We start from the raw sequence: 16314 nt of genomic DNA, 5'->3' as shown, positions 1-16314 counted from the left end.
AAAAAGGGCGTTGAAAAGGGAGGGAGGAAAGGAGACTAATTATTATCTTGTCCCCGGATACACCTGTAGCTTCGAGAAATCGCGCCACTCTCGTCGAAATGACCACGCTTTCTATTCCTCTTTTTCAACCCTTCTCTATTTCCTCCCCCTTCGATATGCAATCGTCGCCCCTTTCCCTGCGATCGGGATACACCACCGTTCCAAATCGTTTCGCATCGCTTGATCGAAGGCGCCGATCTCGCGTAGATGGAGCCACGTTTAGAGTATTTACGCGTCGTAAATGCCCGCTTACATCCCCTTACCCCAATATACACGACGGATCGGTTTCGAAAGTCTCTATTAAGGGACTCATACACGCGTCCCATAAATTTCGCCCCGAGTCGAGGATCGACCTGTCTCTCTTTGTGGCACCGTTTTTGGCGTTAGAATATTAGGTAAGCAGAATGCTTCCTTAACGTGGAATCGATAGATTTGCATATATATATATATATATATTTGAGAACGGTTAGATGTAAGCGAGCGAGATTGCTTCGTAAAAGAAATTTTCACCGCGTTTCTACCGCTCAATAACGCTCGTCCATAAATTATCCCCATCGTTACGAACACGTTTAAGCTTCCCCTCCCCCGATACAATAACCCTAAACCTTCGACAACTCGGCTCCATTAAGTTCCTTATTTTCTCATAATCGGCGCCACGCTCGTCCGCCAACCTTCTTCTCGCGCTGTCCCGAATTTATGCTAATTACGAATCACGGATAAAGGCAGGCAGTCGTTGGCTGGTGATTCGAACGAGTCGCCGGCGTTGCACCGACACGGATAAAGGAGGCAAGAGAGGCAAGAGATAGAGAGGCCGGGTCGAGTCGGTCTTCTACATATTCATACGGGATTAAAGTCGGTGTTCCTTGGAGAAAGAGGAAGGGGGAGAGCGAAAGACAAGGAAAAGGAGAACCGTTGGAGGAGGAGGGGGCCCGTCCCGATTATTCATGACACTGTAGAGCACGGGAGTGAGACCCGCGCCTGTTTTGTTTGCACGGTGCGAGGGAAACGCGTTCGCCGATTCCGTTTGTTTACTCTCCCGCCTTCCGCAGATAAGATTCGTTTCCGGTACCCGGTGCTCGGATTACCAGGCTGGAAAAAAAAAAAAAAAGAAAAAAGAAGGGGGATAGGGCCGCGACTAATCAATTCTGAGAGGAAATCCTGCTCGCTCGGAGATACATTGCGTTCCCGCGATTTTCTAGATTCATTCCACGCTGGATTTCTCCCGCTTTGGTTTTCGTTTAATGGACCGTGATTCGAATATTTGTGCTGGCAGGTGGTTGGAATTGAGTAATGGTCGAAGAATATTACATATACATCTCCAAATTCTTGTACAAATTTTTTTCAATTATACGAGAACACGATATATCTCGTCCCTTTTTTTATCAATTAAATTTAAAAACGTGTCGCACGAAAGAAAAAGGGAAAAAGAAAAGGATATCGTCTACGAATCTAATTTTTTAAGCATTCTTCTAAGACAAAACGTGAGAGGATCGGCATGTTCGATCGGTGGATCGAGTTCACTCCACCGGGAGCGTGGCACGCAGCTGATGGACCAGATACAAGAAGCGACATCCCTGTCTCGTATTTCTCACGCGTGTTCCTCCCAGCCATCTTATGATTAATCGTCTTCGAATATTCGAAGGGTCATGCGCCTCTCCCTGTTCGGCCGTAGCACAACTCGTGTGTGTGTCAGGGGTTGCTCGCTCCTGCTACTCTTCTCCTTTTCTTTTTCCCTCTCCACTCCTCTCCTTTTCTTTTTTTTTTTTTTTTTCTTTCTTTTAAACGCGACAAACCCCTCTCTACCCCGTCATACCTTCTCGTTCCTCCACCGCGGAAGACTTTCAATTCGGTCCATGTTTCACGCGGCCGGTATTTTTAAACAGAAGCAAGAATGAGTAATGGCGATATCCCTCCTTTTTTCCTTTTACCCCTAAACCCGAGGGCTCCGAATATAGTAACCGTGTGCAGAGCCAAACAACTCTCAACCGAGTCGGATTCGGTTTGTGTATCGACTCGTTCGATAATGAAAGAGACGAAGTTCGAGAGTCTCAACCCCTCGCGTGTCGAAATATTTTTATATATATCCCGGTAAGGTGAAAACGGTCGAGAAATTTTGTGACAACTGCGTCGTTACGTAATTACGAGTGTCGGATCGAAATTGATTTGAAGGAGAAATTAATTCGTCGGCTATTATGATGTGCTTAGAATTTATTATATTATATGGACGATGATAAACGAGATTCGAGATTTTTTTAGTTGTACAATTATTTGTTTATTCAGAAACTTTAATTTTTTTTTTTTTTTTTATCAAAGAATCAAGTCAGAATTTCTTCCATTGAAGTTGAAATTTTACGAGAGACTAGTATCGATTCTACGCAAGTCAGAAGATTTGAAAAGATAGAAAAATCAGTCGTATCGATTGACTGAGAGTCTACAAAAAAAAACTTGAAAATTGTAAAATTCAAGTAAAAAGAGAGACACTGTCTTCTAATTATGCTTGAACTGGTGGCCGAGGATCACCCACGGTCATGACACGGCCATGGAAAATGTGACTTTGGACTTTGTGACTTAATAGGATTAGGATGGATTGCAATTCAGATTATAAATTGGATTATGGCGTACCGTTAATCGCTTTAAATATACTATGTATTCTTGGGCTATTATCCATTGTAAACGTGCATTTCACTCCTTATTATTACTATTACGAATTTTCAACTTTTGAAAATTTTACCTGGGAAAAGGTTCAAAGACCGCGTTGGTAAAGTTCAGGATTTTCTAATTTTACAGATTATCGTTTACAAGAGTTAACCGGTAGCTTTCTATTTCACTCAAATACTTTTGTACATTGAATTCTTTTCTCGAATTCAATGGATTTTCATTCTAGAAATCTAACCAAGGAACGGGTTCAATTCAGATAATTGTTTGAGACAATTTTAGAAATTTGGAAAAAAAAAGAAATATCATTTTTCTCATTTCAAGATTCTTTCTAGGATTAATCATCGAAATGTGCCATCTTCCAGACATTTTCAGACATTTTTCAGAGAAGTTTTAAATTTAAAACTTCTCTTTTCTACAATATTATGCAAAAAAATATAAAACAGGAATCGTTTTAAATTTTTGCAAGTTTGTAAGTTTTATAATATCGACGATTCGTGAAATGTAGACCGCGAAAATGAAGAAGTTTGAAAAATATAATATAAAAGTAAAAACGGGTATACTTTTCATATTTCGAAAAAAAGTTTGTCTCCAAATTAGCCAATTTCTATATATCCACCATTCGTTTCCCTATTATCGATCGGCCTCGTTTATTTTCAACCCATTGTAATTAATAATTCTCGAAATTACATATGGAAATTGGTGATATCCCTCGATATCCGGCTGCGATATCCACGCAATTATTTACACGGCGTGATCGGATTGCTGCATTAATTTTTCGCCGTGACTGGTCGAATATAATTTGTCCATCTCTCTCTTTCTCTCTCTCTCCCTCTTTCCCTTTCTCTTTCTCTCTCCCTCCTTCTTGGCCAGGTATCCTCGTCGAGAAACTCGAGGAATTCCTAGACACAGCGACGACGACTGTGTTTTCAACAGGTGTGCCCGCTTCGTCGGTCCATGGAATTATGAAGTCTCGAACGTGGCAATCGGTAATTATAGGTTTCCCCTCGAAAGAACCTAGAACCTCGAAATGGGAATACCGTCCCTCTCGTTCTCATTATACGAATCGTTTTTAGATTTTCAACCGTTTCACGGATTCCACTCGGTCGAGAGGATAACAGAATTTTTATAATCGGTTTCTCGTCGGTATATGTATATGTACGAATCGAGGAGGAAATAATACTGCAGAACAGATTCTTTTTTCCTTTTTTTTCAAGAGGAATTTAAAAAAAAAAAAAGAAAACAAAGAGAGAAGAATATGCATGAATCTCTTAGGAGGAATTTTAGGAGGAAAGATTTCGATCCACGATTACCATGTTGATGAGCATCCGCGACACGTTACATCATACCAATTCATATTCGACGCGATCATATCCTCGATCGTTTGGAATATTAAAAAAAGAAATACTTCGATTTCTTTTTCACACTTTCGATAACGAACGTTGAGTATATTAATACAAGAGAATATATGCGGAGACGCGATTTTTTTTATCTCCTTTATCTCCCCTTTATCGTAATTTGATTTAACTTGTTCGTGGAAAGATCTTCTTCAGAAATTCTCCCCTCGATTCCTCAAAAAAAGATTCTTCTCCCTGAGAAAAGAGGATGGAGATCCTCGGTGGAAAAATCCAGGGTGAAAATAGGGGAAAAAATTGAAAACTCTTCGACACGAGCGAAGCGGGAAGGTTGGACGAGATACACAGCGATACGTCGAAAGATCGCATCCGAGGTCGCCTGCGCACGACTTCATAAAAGGATACAATGGGACGAGAAGAAGAGAAAAGGGGGGAGGGAAGAAAGAAACAAAAAGAAGAAAAAACTCGCGGGTTCCAGAAAGGGAGGAGGTGGAGGGGCCGGGGAAGAGAAGAGAAGAGAAGAGAAGAGAAAGCAGCGCGATGGGGATCACCCGCAGGGACGAATAATGGCCGGCAAAATGCGGTGGGCCACCCCTTGCCAAGCTTTTTAAAACGGCGCGAGATCGGGGGATCGCTCTGGCCGGGCGAAGGGGGCCAGCAGGGTTGGTCGGGGCCGGTTACGGTCAAGATTTCAGATTTAAGTGGGCAGAGGTAACCCGCAGCCGTCAAATGTGGGCGGACGTTTCACCTGCTGTCAGGGTGAAACCTACCCTGCAGCCTTTGCGCTTCGCCGACTCTTTCACCGATTCTTCCACCATCCCTTCTCGGTTACGAAGCTTTGAATATTATTTCCCTCCGTTTATTAAACCACTTTACGAATATAGATCGTGATTGTTTCGTTTCGTAGTGGAAGGACTCCTAGGTTGAACTTCCGTCGAAATTATGCAAGTTAGAAGTCGAAATGAAAGAAGCGACCTTATTATTCGAGGCTTTCTAATGGTATTGTACGTATCGATCATTTTGGCATTTCATTCATCATTCTAATATAACCCGATTTCTTTGTTTTTAAACAGGTCCTCAGCAACGTGCAAACAAATATTGAAACCTGGAAGATTTACGGTATTATTACGAGTTTACAATTACTTTTAACCTCGGTTTATGCATCGATTATCGTAAGGCCATTTGAAAATCCTCAATATATACGGTAAGTAGCCTTCTACGGCCAATATTCAATTACGTGAACTCGTGAAAGGAAACTCGTTTCCTGTCTTTTTTCGAAAAACCCTCTCAATGAAAAAACTAATGACATTACTCTGGAAGATACCTGAAATTTATGACGTCATCGGGGGACACAATTCCTTTTTTTTCTTTTTTCACCGAACAATGATTAATGATACACCCGGTCAGTATTGAGCATTGTCATCGAATCCTCGAGGATCAACCCAAACAACTTCATTCATCGAGTTTCGCCAAACCGTAAACTACTTGTCAGGTTATAAATGGATGTTTAACGATCGTCAGCGGGGTTGCTTGCGATAGGCTCGCGACTCGCATCAAAAAATCCGAGTTAGAAATCGCTCTGTCTTCGCGTTGCGACTGGAACTTAAAATTCCAGAAACTGGCTCAGTGGGAGTAAACGAGATTAACAGTTGTTAAAATATCAACTGAGCGCGTGCGAGAATTGCAATTTTGATAATTTTCTAAATTTTTGTAACGAATCGAAAAGGAAAATCCATTCGCAAGTTTTAACGAAAAAAAATGTAAAGAAAGTTTGAATAATCAAAGTTGAATTCTCAAATTGTTTATAAATTATAAATCGGAGGGAATTTCTCCTAAATTATAGGCTATCGTGTGTAATGTTTAAAATCCGTGGAAAAAAAATTCAAATGTACCGCTGTAAATTTTTAAACAAACAATTCCAATTTATAATCTGTTGATTTCACAAGGTGATAAATATCGCTCATAGCCGTTATTTTGTACATTTTAGTAACGTTCATATATTATTACTGCAAATCGAGCAAAGTATTCGAATTCTTACGAGCGTTAATGCGAGTAATAATGCGAATATTACGAGCGTAATTGTGCTTATAAGTAAGTAGATGGCACGTATAAAATACAGGTTAAAAAACCTATTTATACCGAGGTATATATATTTATAATTCAACGATTCTTGCCATACCTGCGTTTCAAATATTTTTCTTAAGGAACGATCATCATCTTTTTTGCGTAATAGAAATAAGACATTCGAATCACTTCGATTATTTTAATAGTCATTTTTATTCACCAGCGGCTCGTAACGTTGAATATATCTACTTTTTCACCGGCTATAATCTACCCTTATCTCCTCTGAATTATTTCACGGATAACGTAATAAAGCCTACGATATTTTCAAAAGGAAATTTCGACGTTAGAACACGATATAGAAGAACATTGGAACAACGATTGACGATAATTGGACGTTGACGTTCCACATATTCATTATTTAAACGGATCAACTCAAAATCGTCCCCATTCGATCAATCAGCCGATCGATAGATTAACAAAATTAACACAAAGCTTACGCTAATAAAAAATTACTATCCGATCTTCGTTCGAATCGAAATTTTCCTCGAAAACGGCACGTAATAGCTCGCTTACGAATTACGCCAATAAACTCGAATAATAACAACGACACCAAAATGGCGGTCGCGGCCAAAGTTTGGCGAAGCTACGTCCCCCGCCCCGAGAAGTTAATAATAATCGTAGCCTCGAGGATATTTCCCGCGTATGCAAATACCTACGAGAGAGGAGTCTGTATCGCAATTAGAGTCGCAGCTGCAACCGCTCGTCCGCCTCGTAACTCCCTTGAACATACGTCGCCGTTCCGAGTAAACCAACCGAGCACGATACCGCGAGGCCTCTCCACCCCACTTTCTCGAACCAGGGAGAGAGGAGATACTTTGCGTACACGCGCTCCGACTAATGCGTTAAGTGACCATACGCGCGAACCAGCGGGAGAGAGGGGCTGCGCCTTTATCATCGATTTGACTGTGATGGAGCTGGACGAACACCTTTCGAGGAACACCTCGCGAGATTTGTGCGACGATCGAGTGGAAACCTCTTCGACCCTTCGAACTCCGTTGGGAAGGATCCAGAGGCGTATTCGCCTCGTTCGTTATTTTCATACCTTATATAGATAGACAAACAAGGGTTTTCAAAGACGACTCGTGAAATTTCTTTTCTACCATCCCCCCTTTCCGAACGGAGATCGCAATCTCGCGGAACTTGGACCGACGTTGCAGATGACGATTATTCGCGTTAGTTCACCTCCCCCCTTTTTCCACTATTTGCAACCCCGTCCAACGTCGACGAGCGTAATAACCCGACGAGCAAGCTCGGGAGCGAGGAGGCAAAAAGGAGGAAACGGCGTACCGGGTATAGAGGCGTAATACGTTCCGCTCGTTCTCACATTTTATGCTTCGTTAGCGTGCATTTACAGCGGGTCTCGGTTTCGCCGTGCAAACCGACACCGGTTTCCAACGGCAGCCGCGTGCACGGTGGCAGGGCGGTGAGGCGGACGAGGTTGCCACGGCCACTGTAAAAACAGGCGAAAAATCCTCGATCTCGATCGATATCCTAATAACTTTCTTGGTAATCGCTCCAACCTATCGCGTCGCCCCTTGTACCGGACCTCGAGGAATCTTTCGAGAGTGGAAACGGGGCCCGAGCATCGAATTCCCCATTTGCGAAGGTGGGAAGGGGCTGCTCATTTGCGCCGCGAAACAGGGATGGATGGAGGGGGGAGATTCTACCTACGTGGCTATCTCGCTGTTATTATTATGATAAAATATTTTTTCGCCCATAAATACACGTCCGGGACGAGAGAGAGAGAAAGGGAGGGAGGGAGAGGGAGAGAGACCCCCGTGGCGAGGCCCACTCGAAGCCACGATCGCGCGTTGCACCACGATAAACGCGCGGTTGCACGTGCGCGTTTATGAATAAGGAGACGACGAAAACCTCTCGCGATTCTTCTTCTTCTTCTTCTTTCGGCCCGTTTCCCCAGCGATAATGAGTTTCATTGCTCGATCTCGTTCAACGAGAGACGCTCCATCATCTTTCGGATAGTTTGATCACGTTACGAGATATCTGGAATGTCTGCTGGTCTCCAGTTGATTCGGTTGAGTCGAGATTTTTCTATTTTTTTTTTTTTTTATTAGTTTAAGCGATTTGATTCTTCAATGCGAGAGAGTCGAAGTAAATGTGAAGTAAAGTGATATTAAAGGTAGTCGACGAGATAAAGATACACGAGAGTTAATAAACATTTATTACTTTTTTTTCTTTTTGTAAAGTGCTCGTTTTATATCGACGCGAAGAAATATTTTCTCTAGAAAAATATATGAAACACATAACGCGTTGTGTTTTATATTATACGTGCAATGATATTTTCGATATAAATGATCAAATATCGGAGAATAAGTATTCACATATTCGTAACGTCTCGATCATATATAATATCCCGATATTTCCCGCGAAATATTATCCGTTTTTGTCACCCCCGGCTATGCAGCAAAGAGATTATAAAAAGAGGAAGCAGAAACGTGAAATCGCCACAAACTACGTAAAATTATTCGCAAAGATAAGAAAGTATTTTAGTACATAAATATATCAGGAATTAATTGAAAATTCCACCGTTGCTGAGAAATCGTATCTCGGTTTACCGACGAATTACCCATAATTATTCGAAAGTGTGCAATCAGCTCGGTGCATAAATACATCAGAAACGAATCGAAAGTTTCCACCTTTCCCAAGAAATCGGCATTACAACTCGAGATACGAGAAACGATCGAACGTTTCGTGCTCGATGTCGCAACCACGGATCTCATGATCGCCGCGTGACAATACCTGAAATTTCGATTGTTCCCTCCTTTATGCAAAATGATTTATTGCTTCCTTCAACCGTGGTGTGGTTTTGCCCGAATCAGATAAGAGACTGCTAAGATAAAGTCCTCTCTTGCGCGTACGCTCTCGAATACTTCGTTATTACCGGTATCGACCGGTTCAATTTCTTTATTTCGATTACATTTTGTTATATCTCTGTTATATATATTTATATAATCACGTGGCCAGTCTCATGTGCAGATCATGATCCTTAATTCGGTCACAATCGATTCTTTATCCTTTTTAGGATAAATTTTTTACATCGCTACGTACTTTTTGCGATTTCCTCATAATTAAAATTCTTGAAGTAAGAGAAAAGATGAGGTTCATAATCAATAATTAAAATTCAGTAGCCAATTTTCTAGAATATTTCAATAATCATTTTTCACGATCAACAATATTTTCATAATTCCATACTATTCCTATATAATTGCAGCCTATATGCTACATCCCCTCCCCCATATATCTCGTAAGCCAAAGATTCGAAAAATCAGGTCCGAAATTATCGTTGAAGCGTACTCCATAAAGTGGGTAACTTCGATCGGTTTGCATCACGTTTTCCATCAACGACGACAGCGATCTTAATTGCCAGTCGTATCGTGGCAAATTTCGGCACGGTTTCAACGCGGTTTCCAACACTGGACGGAAAGCAGCGGGGTGGGATTAATAATTAATAGGAGCGCGCGTTATTATTGCCCCGTGCCCTCCCCCCGAGCAAATCGTGCGGACAAGTGTGCCGTAGAGAAACGTGGCGCGGTAACGCCGCCACGGCCACGGTTTATTTAACCAAAGGGTTTACATCAGACGATCGAATCCGTGGCACGGTTGGCCGAGGCCCGGGCTGGCCAAACATTCGGCGACTCGTGTTTACACCGCAAGTATTTATGGGCCACGATCCGCCCACGAGGAGAGCACGGTCTCGTTTTCGGAATTCGGAGCATCCCCGCCGCGAGTGGATCGAGAGAGAGAGAGAGAGAGGAGTCAGGATCTCCACTACACCGTTTCTGACCCCTACTGTGGATAGCTCGGCCGCGGGATGTCCCGGCGCTTCCAGAACCCCGACCAGAAATCCTGAAACTCGATGCCTCGATCCTCGAAAGTCGAGTAGGACTGATTTGATATGTATAACAGATAGATAGGTATGCTGCGAGCGTTCGAGAGTTGGATCGAATTAAATGGAATTAAGAATGAAAGTAGAAGAAATTGAGAAACGATTATAGAAATTATACATATTTAGTCTGATCTTAGATGAGTAGCGAATAAAATATGTTTTCGAACGAAATAGAAAAGTTTTGTGAGTAAGTGTACGGAATTAGAAGTGTAAAATTGGAAGTATTTCACGTTACGACGCACTCTCAACATCTCAGTGTTCGATAAACTTTCCTATTGTTCCTTTCAAATTTACCGAAATGACAAAGGAATGTTAAAAATTTGATCTTCCAAATAAACGATATCATTGAATTAAATATCGCGACACGTATTTCTCTTCGATTATATCGAATTTTTTTCGAAAAGACTTGCACGAATCTATAAATACAAATTTCACCCTCTCTCCCTCTCTCTCTCTCTCTTTTCAATAAATCAAGGATGGAACAGGATTTCGGGGAGGATTTTTTCCCAATCGTAAGTCATCGATGTAAAAGCGGCAGTTTTGACAGAATAGAGAGTGTACAGGATAGGGAAAAGAGGGGGGGCAGGGGTTGAGAGATCGGTCGATATCGCGAGGGAACGGCAATTTGGCTGATGGGGAAAACAGATGAGTTATGTATGAGATAATAGTTGGAAGATGAATGCGACCTGTACGTGTTTCCAACTATTTGACGCGCGCGTCGACGCGCGTACAACTGTTAGGCGCGCGCGCGCTCAACGCGTTTCAACGGGCGAAAAAGCGTGGAAAAATGTTTATTTTCGCCCGGTAGCCACCTAGCACGGCCGAACAAAATTTCTAACGGCAAAGAAAACAAATCACTCCGAATTCGATCTGTATATTTTGTCGGGTTACGCAAATACCCGGGGATCCGCGTGCCGGACGCCCGCGTTTTCGACCGGATAGAGCGCTTGAACATCGCGCAACCTATCGTATCGTCTCGAGCGCTCGTTCTACGTTTTTTTCGCGCCGATCTCGAACCTCTCCCCTCTCTCCTCTTTTCATGAAAAATTCTCCAATGGAATTTTAATCTTGATCCCCGCGATCTTGTACACCGAGTTTCGCTATGTAATTCTTCTGGAAATTTTCCAACAATGATGCAATTATAAATTCTAATTTCAGTTTCAGAAGGGCATTTTCAGAAGTGGAAGAAATTTTTCGAATGTGAAACCGAGGATAAATATATCAGACGAGTTTGAAAATTCTATCGACAAATTTTTATATTTCGTTTCGAAGTAAACGAAATAAGAATTAAATAAGATAATGTTGAAAATAGCAGAGAGTGGAAATGGAAATCGCCATTTTGCGGTCTTAATTCTCGATATATCGTTAATAAATGATGAGGCAAATATTGACCAATTCCTTTACGTTTATCGTATTTTTTCACTGCTGTCGAATCGCTATCTTTACCTTAAACCTCGATGCACCGAAAAAAATCCGAGCAATCGTGATATTTATGTGTGTGCTATGCGTGTCAACCGAATAATATTTAATTATACTATCTCTGTTTGTGGAAAGAGGTTGATAAACGTCAAGAAACCGTTCGTTTCAAACCAAACAAATTTCTACTCCATATTTTGCAGTTACGTCTCGAATAAGAGATTCCCTTAACGCAAACTTGAAAATTTATGCAACAATTCCAAAAGAAACAAATTCAATCGTACAAAAATATCTATAAAAAAAAAAAAACGTAACTAAATCGTCCATAATTCACATATAAAAAAGATTGAACTCGAAAATAGAAGCGAGCAGTACACGTGTATACACGTGTGGAGCGAAGGGAGCATCGATCGAACGAAGGAAGAAGAAAAGCGACGGTGGAAGGGAACAAAATCCTTTTCCTTTTCCTCCTCCCCTGCACCTACAGCTAATTGATTTGTAAGGAGTTCGTCGAGTAACGAGCCCACGGAATTCCATCCGCGTTAGAACGTGTAGAACATCTAGGTGTACAATAATTGCCGAGTTTCCCGGCGGTACCCGCGTACGCGCAATTATCCCAACTCTGTTTCGCCGCGGGAAGATCTATGGGACAGTTGACGGTGGCTCGAAGGCGAAATACAATCGCCGGACCTCGCGGCACCGGCAATTATACGCGATTCGCGTAATCGTAAAACGAAACGTTAAGTATGGAGCTTGCGTTATTTCCGAGTGGCGAGGCGAAAACGTTACGCCGAGCGTAAAGCGGCGTAAATCAAGCGGAGGCCTTAGAGAGGAGGACGTGGCATACGAAACGCGGGGGGAGGGAAAACTCGAGTGGCCGTGTGGCATCCTAATAATTGCGCGTGTCCACGACGGGGAATAATTCACTTGGAGGCCTCTCGTTTCGACGATCGTTTCCTCTCCGCCGTCGCGTATATCTATTCCTACAATGGAGATTCTATCGAGTGTCGAAGCAACAATCCTTGGGAAGATTCCACGCGAGACCGATCCCTCTCGCTTGGATTCGCGATATATATATATGTATGTATGTATGTATGTACGTATATGTATTTGTTGGATTAGATTAGATAGTCGCGATGGATGAGATTTGAACCCTAAGGTGTCCTAGGGCGATGCTAGATCTTTGAAATTTTGCCGGATTTAGAAGTTGAAAGTTGGAATAAAGTTTGATTAAAATAATCGTAGTCGCGATTCACACGTAACATCGCGATACGAAAGTAAAATAACGAACGTTTATAAATAACGTGTTTGTAATTATGTAATGGAAAAGAAAAACACTTGGTAATTATAAATATATAAAATAATATGAATTTCAATAGACTTTGTAGAATAGGTATTATATTTTTTTACGTAATGAACACGTCGTTTCCTGTTTATTTTAACTTGATTATTCAATGCTCCATGTATTTTTTATCTTTAAGCATCTATCACTAGAGAGTGGCTCTAATATACCAACGGGTTGGCAATTGGGTATCGTTTCTATATTTTGAATATCGAAATTGAAAATCGTAATCGTAGCAGCAATGGATAGTAATTTCGATTCGGGTAATAATTTTCATTTTTTTCTTTTTTCTTTAAATCCAAGACTTAACAAAGGTAACGCGACGAAATAGTTAATATATACCACGTTGAATCACGAATATTCTTATGGAATATTTTAAATATTCTATACGGAATAATTATATAAACGCGAAGCATCGAAGAACACTTTGCTCAACGAAGGCGGATTCATAAACCACCAAGGTCTGCGCTACTGTGACATGATCGGTTCGTGTACCGAAGCGAAAAGGGTCGGCTCGCGGTCAAGATACCAGCTGTATTACGTCACCGGTCACAGGTGCGATGCGAGTGCGCGGCTACCCCCGAAGATGAAGAAGGTGGTCGAGCGGAAAGAGGAGTTACAAAGAAGCGCGACTGCGAGAAGTATAACGCGAGCACGAACAAGAGAAACAAGGTTCGCGGATCAGATAGGGGAGGACGGAGGAGAAACAAGAAAAAAAAGAATAAAGGAAGAAGTGGGGGAAGAAAAAGGAAAAAAATAGAAACGACAAGAAGACGAGGACACGATGTCGTCGAGAAGAAGGAAACGAGCGAGCGAGCGAGCGAGCGGAAAAGAAGCTTTGTGAGCGTAAAAAGACAAGAGACCACGGTGCTCCGCCCCAGGTACACGAGCAACATGGCCGCTGAGGGACGGATTGGTGGAGGCCAGCCACGATGCCGACGTCGTCGTGACGCCCGCGCTTCACTCACCTCGACTCAAACTCAACGGTCTTCGCTCCTATCGGCCCCTACGGCACTCCTCCGCTTGAAACGGTCGCCGCCCACCCTACGCTACTCTTCCCTCCAATCCCTACTCGCTCCTTCCCCTTTTATTTCATGTTACATATCGTGCTGTTCCTCTCCCTCTCTTTTTCCTTTCTCCATCTCTTCCTCTCCCTTTCCCTTTCCTGAACTTTCTCGTCTTCGTCGTCTTTCTCTTTGTCTTTCTTCCTTTAGTCGTTTCGTCATATCTCTCCGTCTCTCTTTCTTTTCTCAAAGGATCTCCTCCGTCGATAACCCTCTCCACTATCACCCACGCGATATACGCGACACGATTCACGCACAACGCACTCACACGTGTTTAGTTGCGCCTGCAGTCGAACCATGTAAATCGTAAGCTCGCCGATCACACAGGTAATCGCGAAGATTCGCGTCAAGGAAATCGTTAAACGAGGACGTTGTATGACTTTTTCACGCGTATGTCGATTCCTCTTTTATGATTCGGAAGAGTTCTAAAATACAATGATAATAAAAATCGTGGATAGGGCTCGTTATCTTGCGTTTTAAGAGAATCGTTCGTTGTTGTTCTGTCATTCGGCACATGTAATGAACGAGTGATTAAATTTCAGTTATGATAGTTCTTATATCTGAACAGGTTTGCTTCGAACTCTGCACGCAGATATAAATGATAATTGGCTTAATAACAATTTTCAAAATCGGAGAACGGATCTATGAAATATTGCAATGAATGATCATCGGAAGATCATCGCAATTGCATTCCCGCGTAATTGGTTGCCATTCGTTTTTAATAGCGCCGCACAGCGACGATAAGTGGAAACGTAGTACCACGTGCGCGGATGCAAATGCGCTGAACATCGATATGCGCATTTAACCTATCATATTACATAACTTTATTTATTCCATGATGTCATATTCGCTATACGTTGCTCGGTGATTCTAACGAAGTTCTAATATACATAATCGATGCATATTTATATTCTTGCATGATAATGCAGAGATTATTAGTGAAATCTATTTGTATGCACAATTGTGTTGTTTTGAAATTACACGAAAATGATTGATTATTTAAAATGATTCGAAAATTCCAAGTTTTTCAATAAAATGGTTATTGTACAACTTTGATAAATATCATTATTTTACAAATAAAATATGTTCGTTACAGATGTTTTATAGCTTTAAATTGTCTATTATATATCCCTTGAAAGTAGCTACAGAAATTAACGTAATAGAGATGATTGACAGTTGAGTCGGCGATTCGTCGCGCTACTCAAACTATCGTGTTAAAAAAGAGAACTAACGAAACACTTGCATAATAATTCATTGTATCTAATACTCAAGATGACGAAGGATCGTTGCTATTATTAGAGAAACGTAAATACAGTTTCTTAAAATTACACGAAAGTTTAATGTAATTGCATTTAAGAAATACCGATTGTTATGACGTAGTTAATGGACTGCGATGATATATGTCCATGAAACGTTAAAGTTATATAGGTAGGATGATAAATGTAATTGAAAAGCTACCTGTTGATTCGAACATGCTCCCCGATATTCATAAACTTTATATAAAGAAATATTACGCGAACATCTTATGAAATGAATATTTGAGATATAAAAATCATGCATATATATATATATATATATATCAATATTACAATTAAGTAATGAACTCACAATGTGAATCTGTCTCCTCGAGCATCGTAATTTCAGATTTGAAGTATGGCGGTTTTTCTTAATCTGACAACGATCTGAAAAATTGAAGCAATATATCATTATAAAATATTGTATTTAAAAAATAATAACAGAAAAATAATTATTGTGATTACCTATTACTTTCTGTTGATGTATAATAAAGATTGAATTATAATTTATAACACTTTAACACTGTAAAAGAACGAACGAAATTTTTTTTGAGCGCGCGACAAACAACGAACCATGACTAAAAGTTTATTAATAACGCCACTAGAGTGTAGCACTTAACAAGAAAACTTGTGCTGCCATCTGTTGTAACTATGATAAATTAATTTAAAGAATTTAAAGAAAATATATATATTTTCTTAATTTTTTTTATTTATCTTTTTTATTTTTATAATTTATAATTTATAATTTAATTTATAATAAATATACTTTATATAATAAAATAATTATTTTTTGCCTAATACGATTATTTTATTCTAAAATGTCTTTCTAAAATAATTCAAGAGATGGCGCTAATCTTTTATTCTTATTCAAATTATAGACAAGAAATAGAATAGAAAGAAATAAAATAATTGTTTTTCTTTATTAAAAAACCTTAAAATTTTTTTTCAATATATAAGATATTATAAAATATTATTCGATCTTAAAAAACAAATCAAAATATTTCTTTATGATATATCTATATTTCTTATGATATATGCTACAATCTAATCAAATTAAATAGTCAAATTAAATCAAAATTAATTCAAAAAACATAATAAAATGAAAATTTATGTTTATTTT

The 16314-nt window shown here is 40.4% G+C and overlaps 1 protein-coding gene across 1 annotated transcript in view; it reads right to left on the bottom strand.

Moving 5' to 3' along the window:
- LOC107994307 (homeobox protein homothorax) overlaps positions 1-15759 on the bottom strand; it is a 483716-nt gene extending 467957 nt beyond the window's left edge. The window contains exons 1-2 of the mRNA XM_062074850.1: positions 15660-15759; positions 15508-15581 (exon numbers count right to left, since the gene is read on the bottom strand). The gene's annotated coding sequence lies outside the window, so the exon portion shown is untranslated. The remainder of the gene's footprint in view (positions 1-15507; positions 15582-15659) is intronic.
- Between the last annotated feature and the right edge of the window lie 555 nt (positions 15760-16314).

This window comes from Apis cerana, linkage group LG5 (assembly GCF_029169275.1).
Source record: "Apis cerana isolate GH-2021 linkage group LG5, AcerK_1.0, whole genome shotgun sequence".
In the NCBI taxonomy this organism is placed as follows: Eukaryota; Metazoa; Arthropoda; class Insecta; order Hymenoptera; family Apidae; genus Apis; species Apis cerana.
Note: the sequence above shows the minus strand (reverse complement) of the source record. Positions and strands in the feature narration are given on the sequence as shown.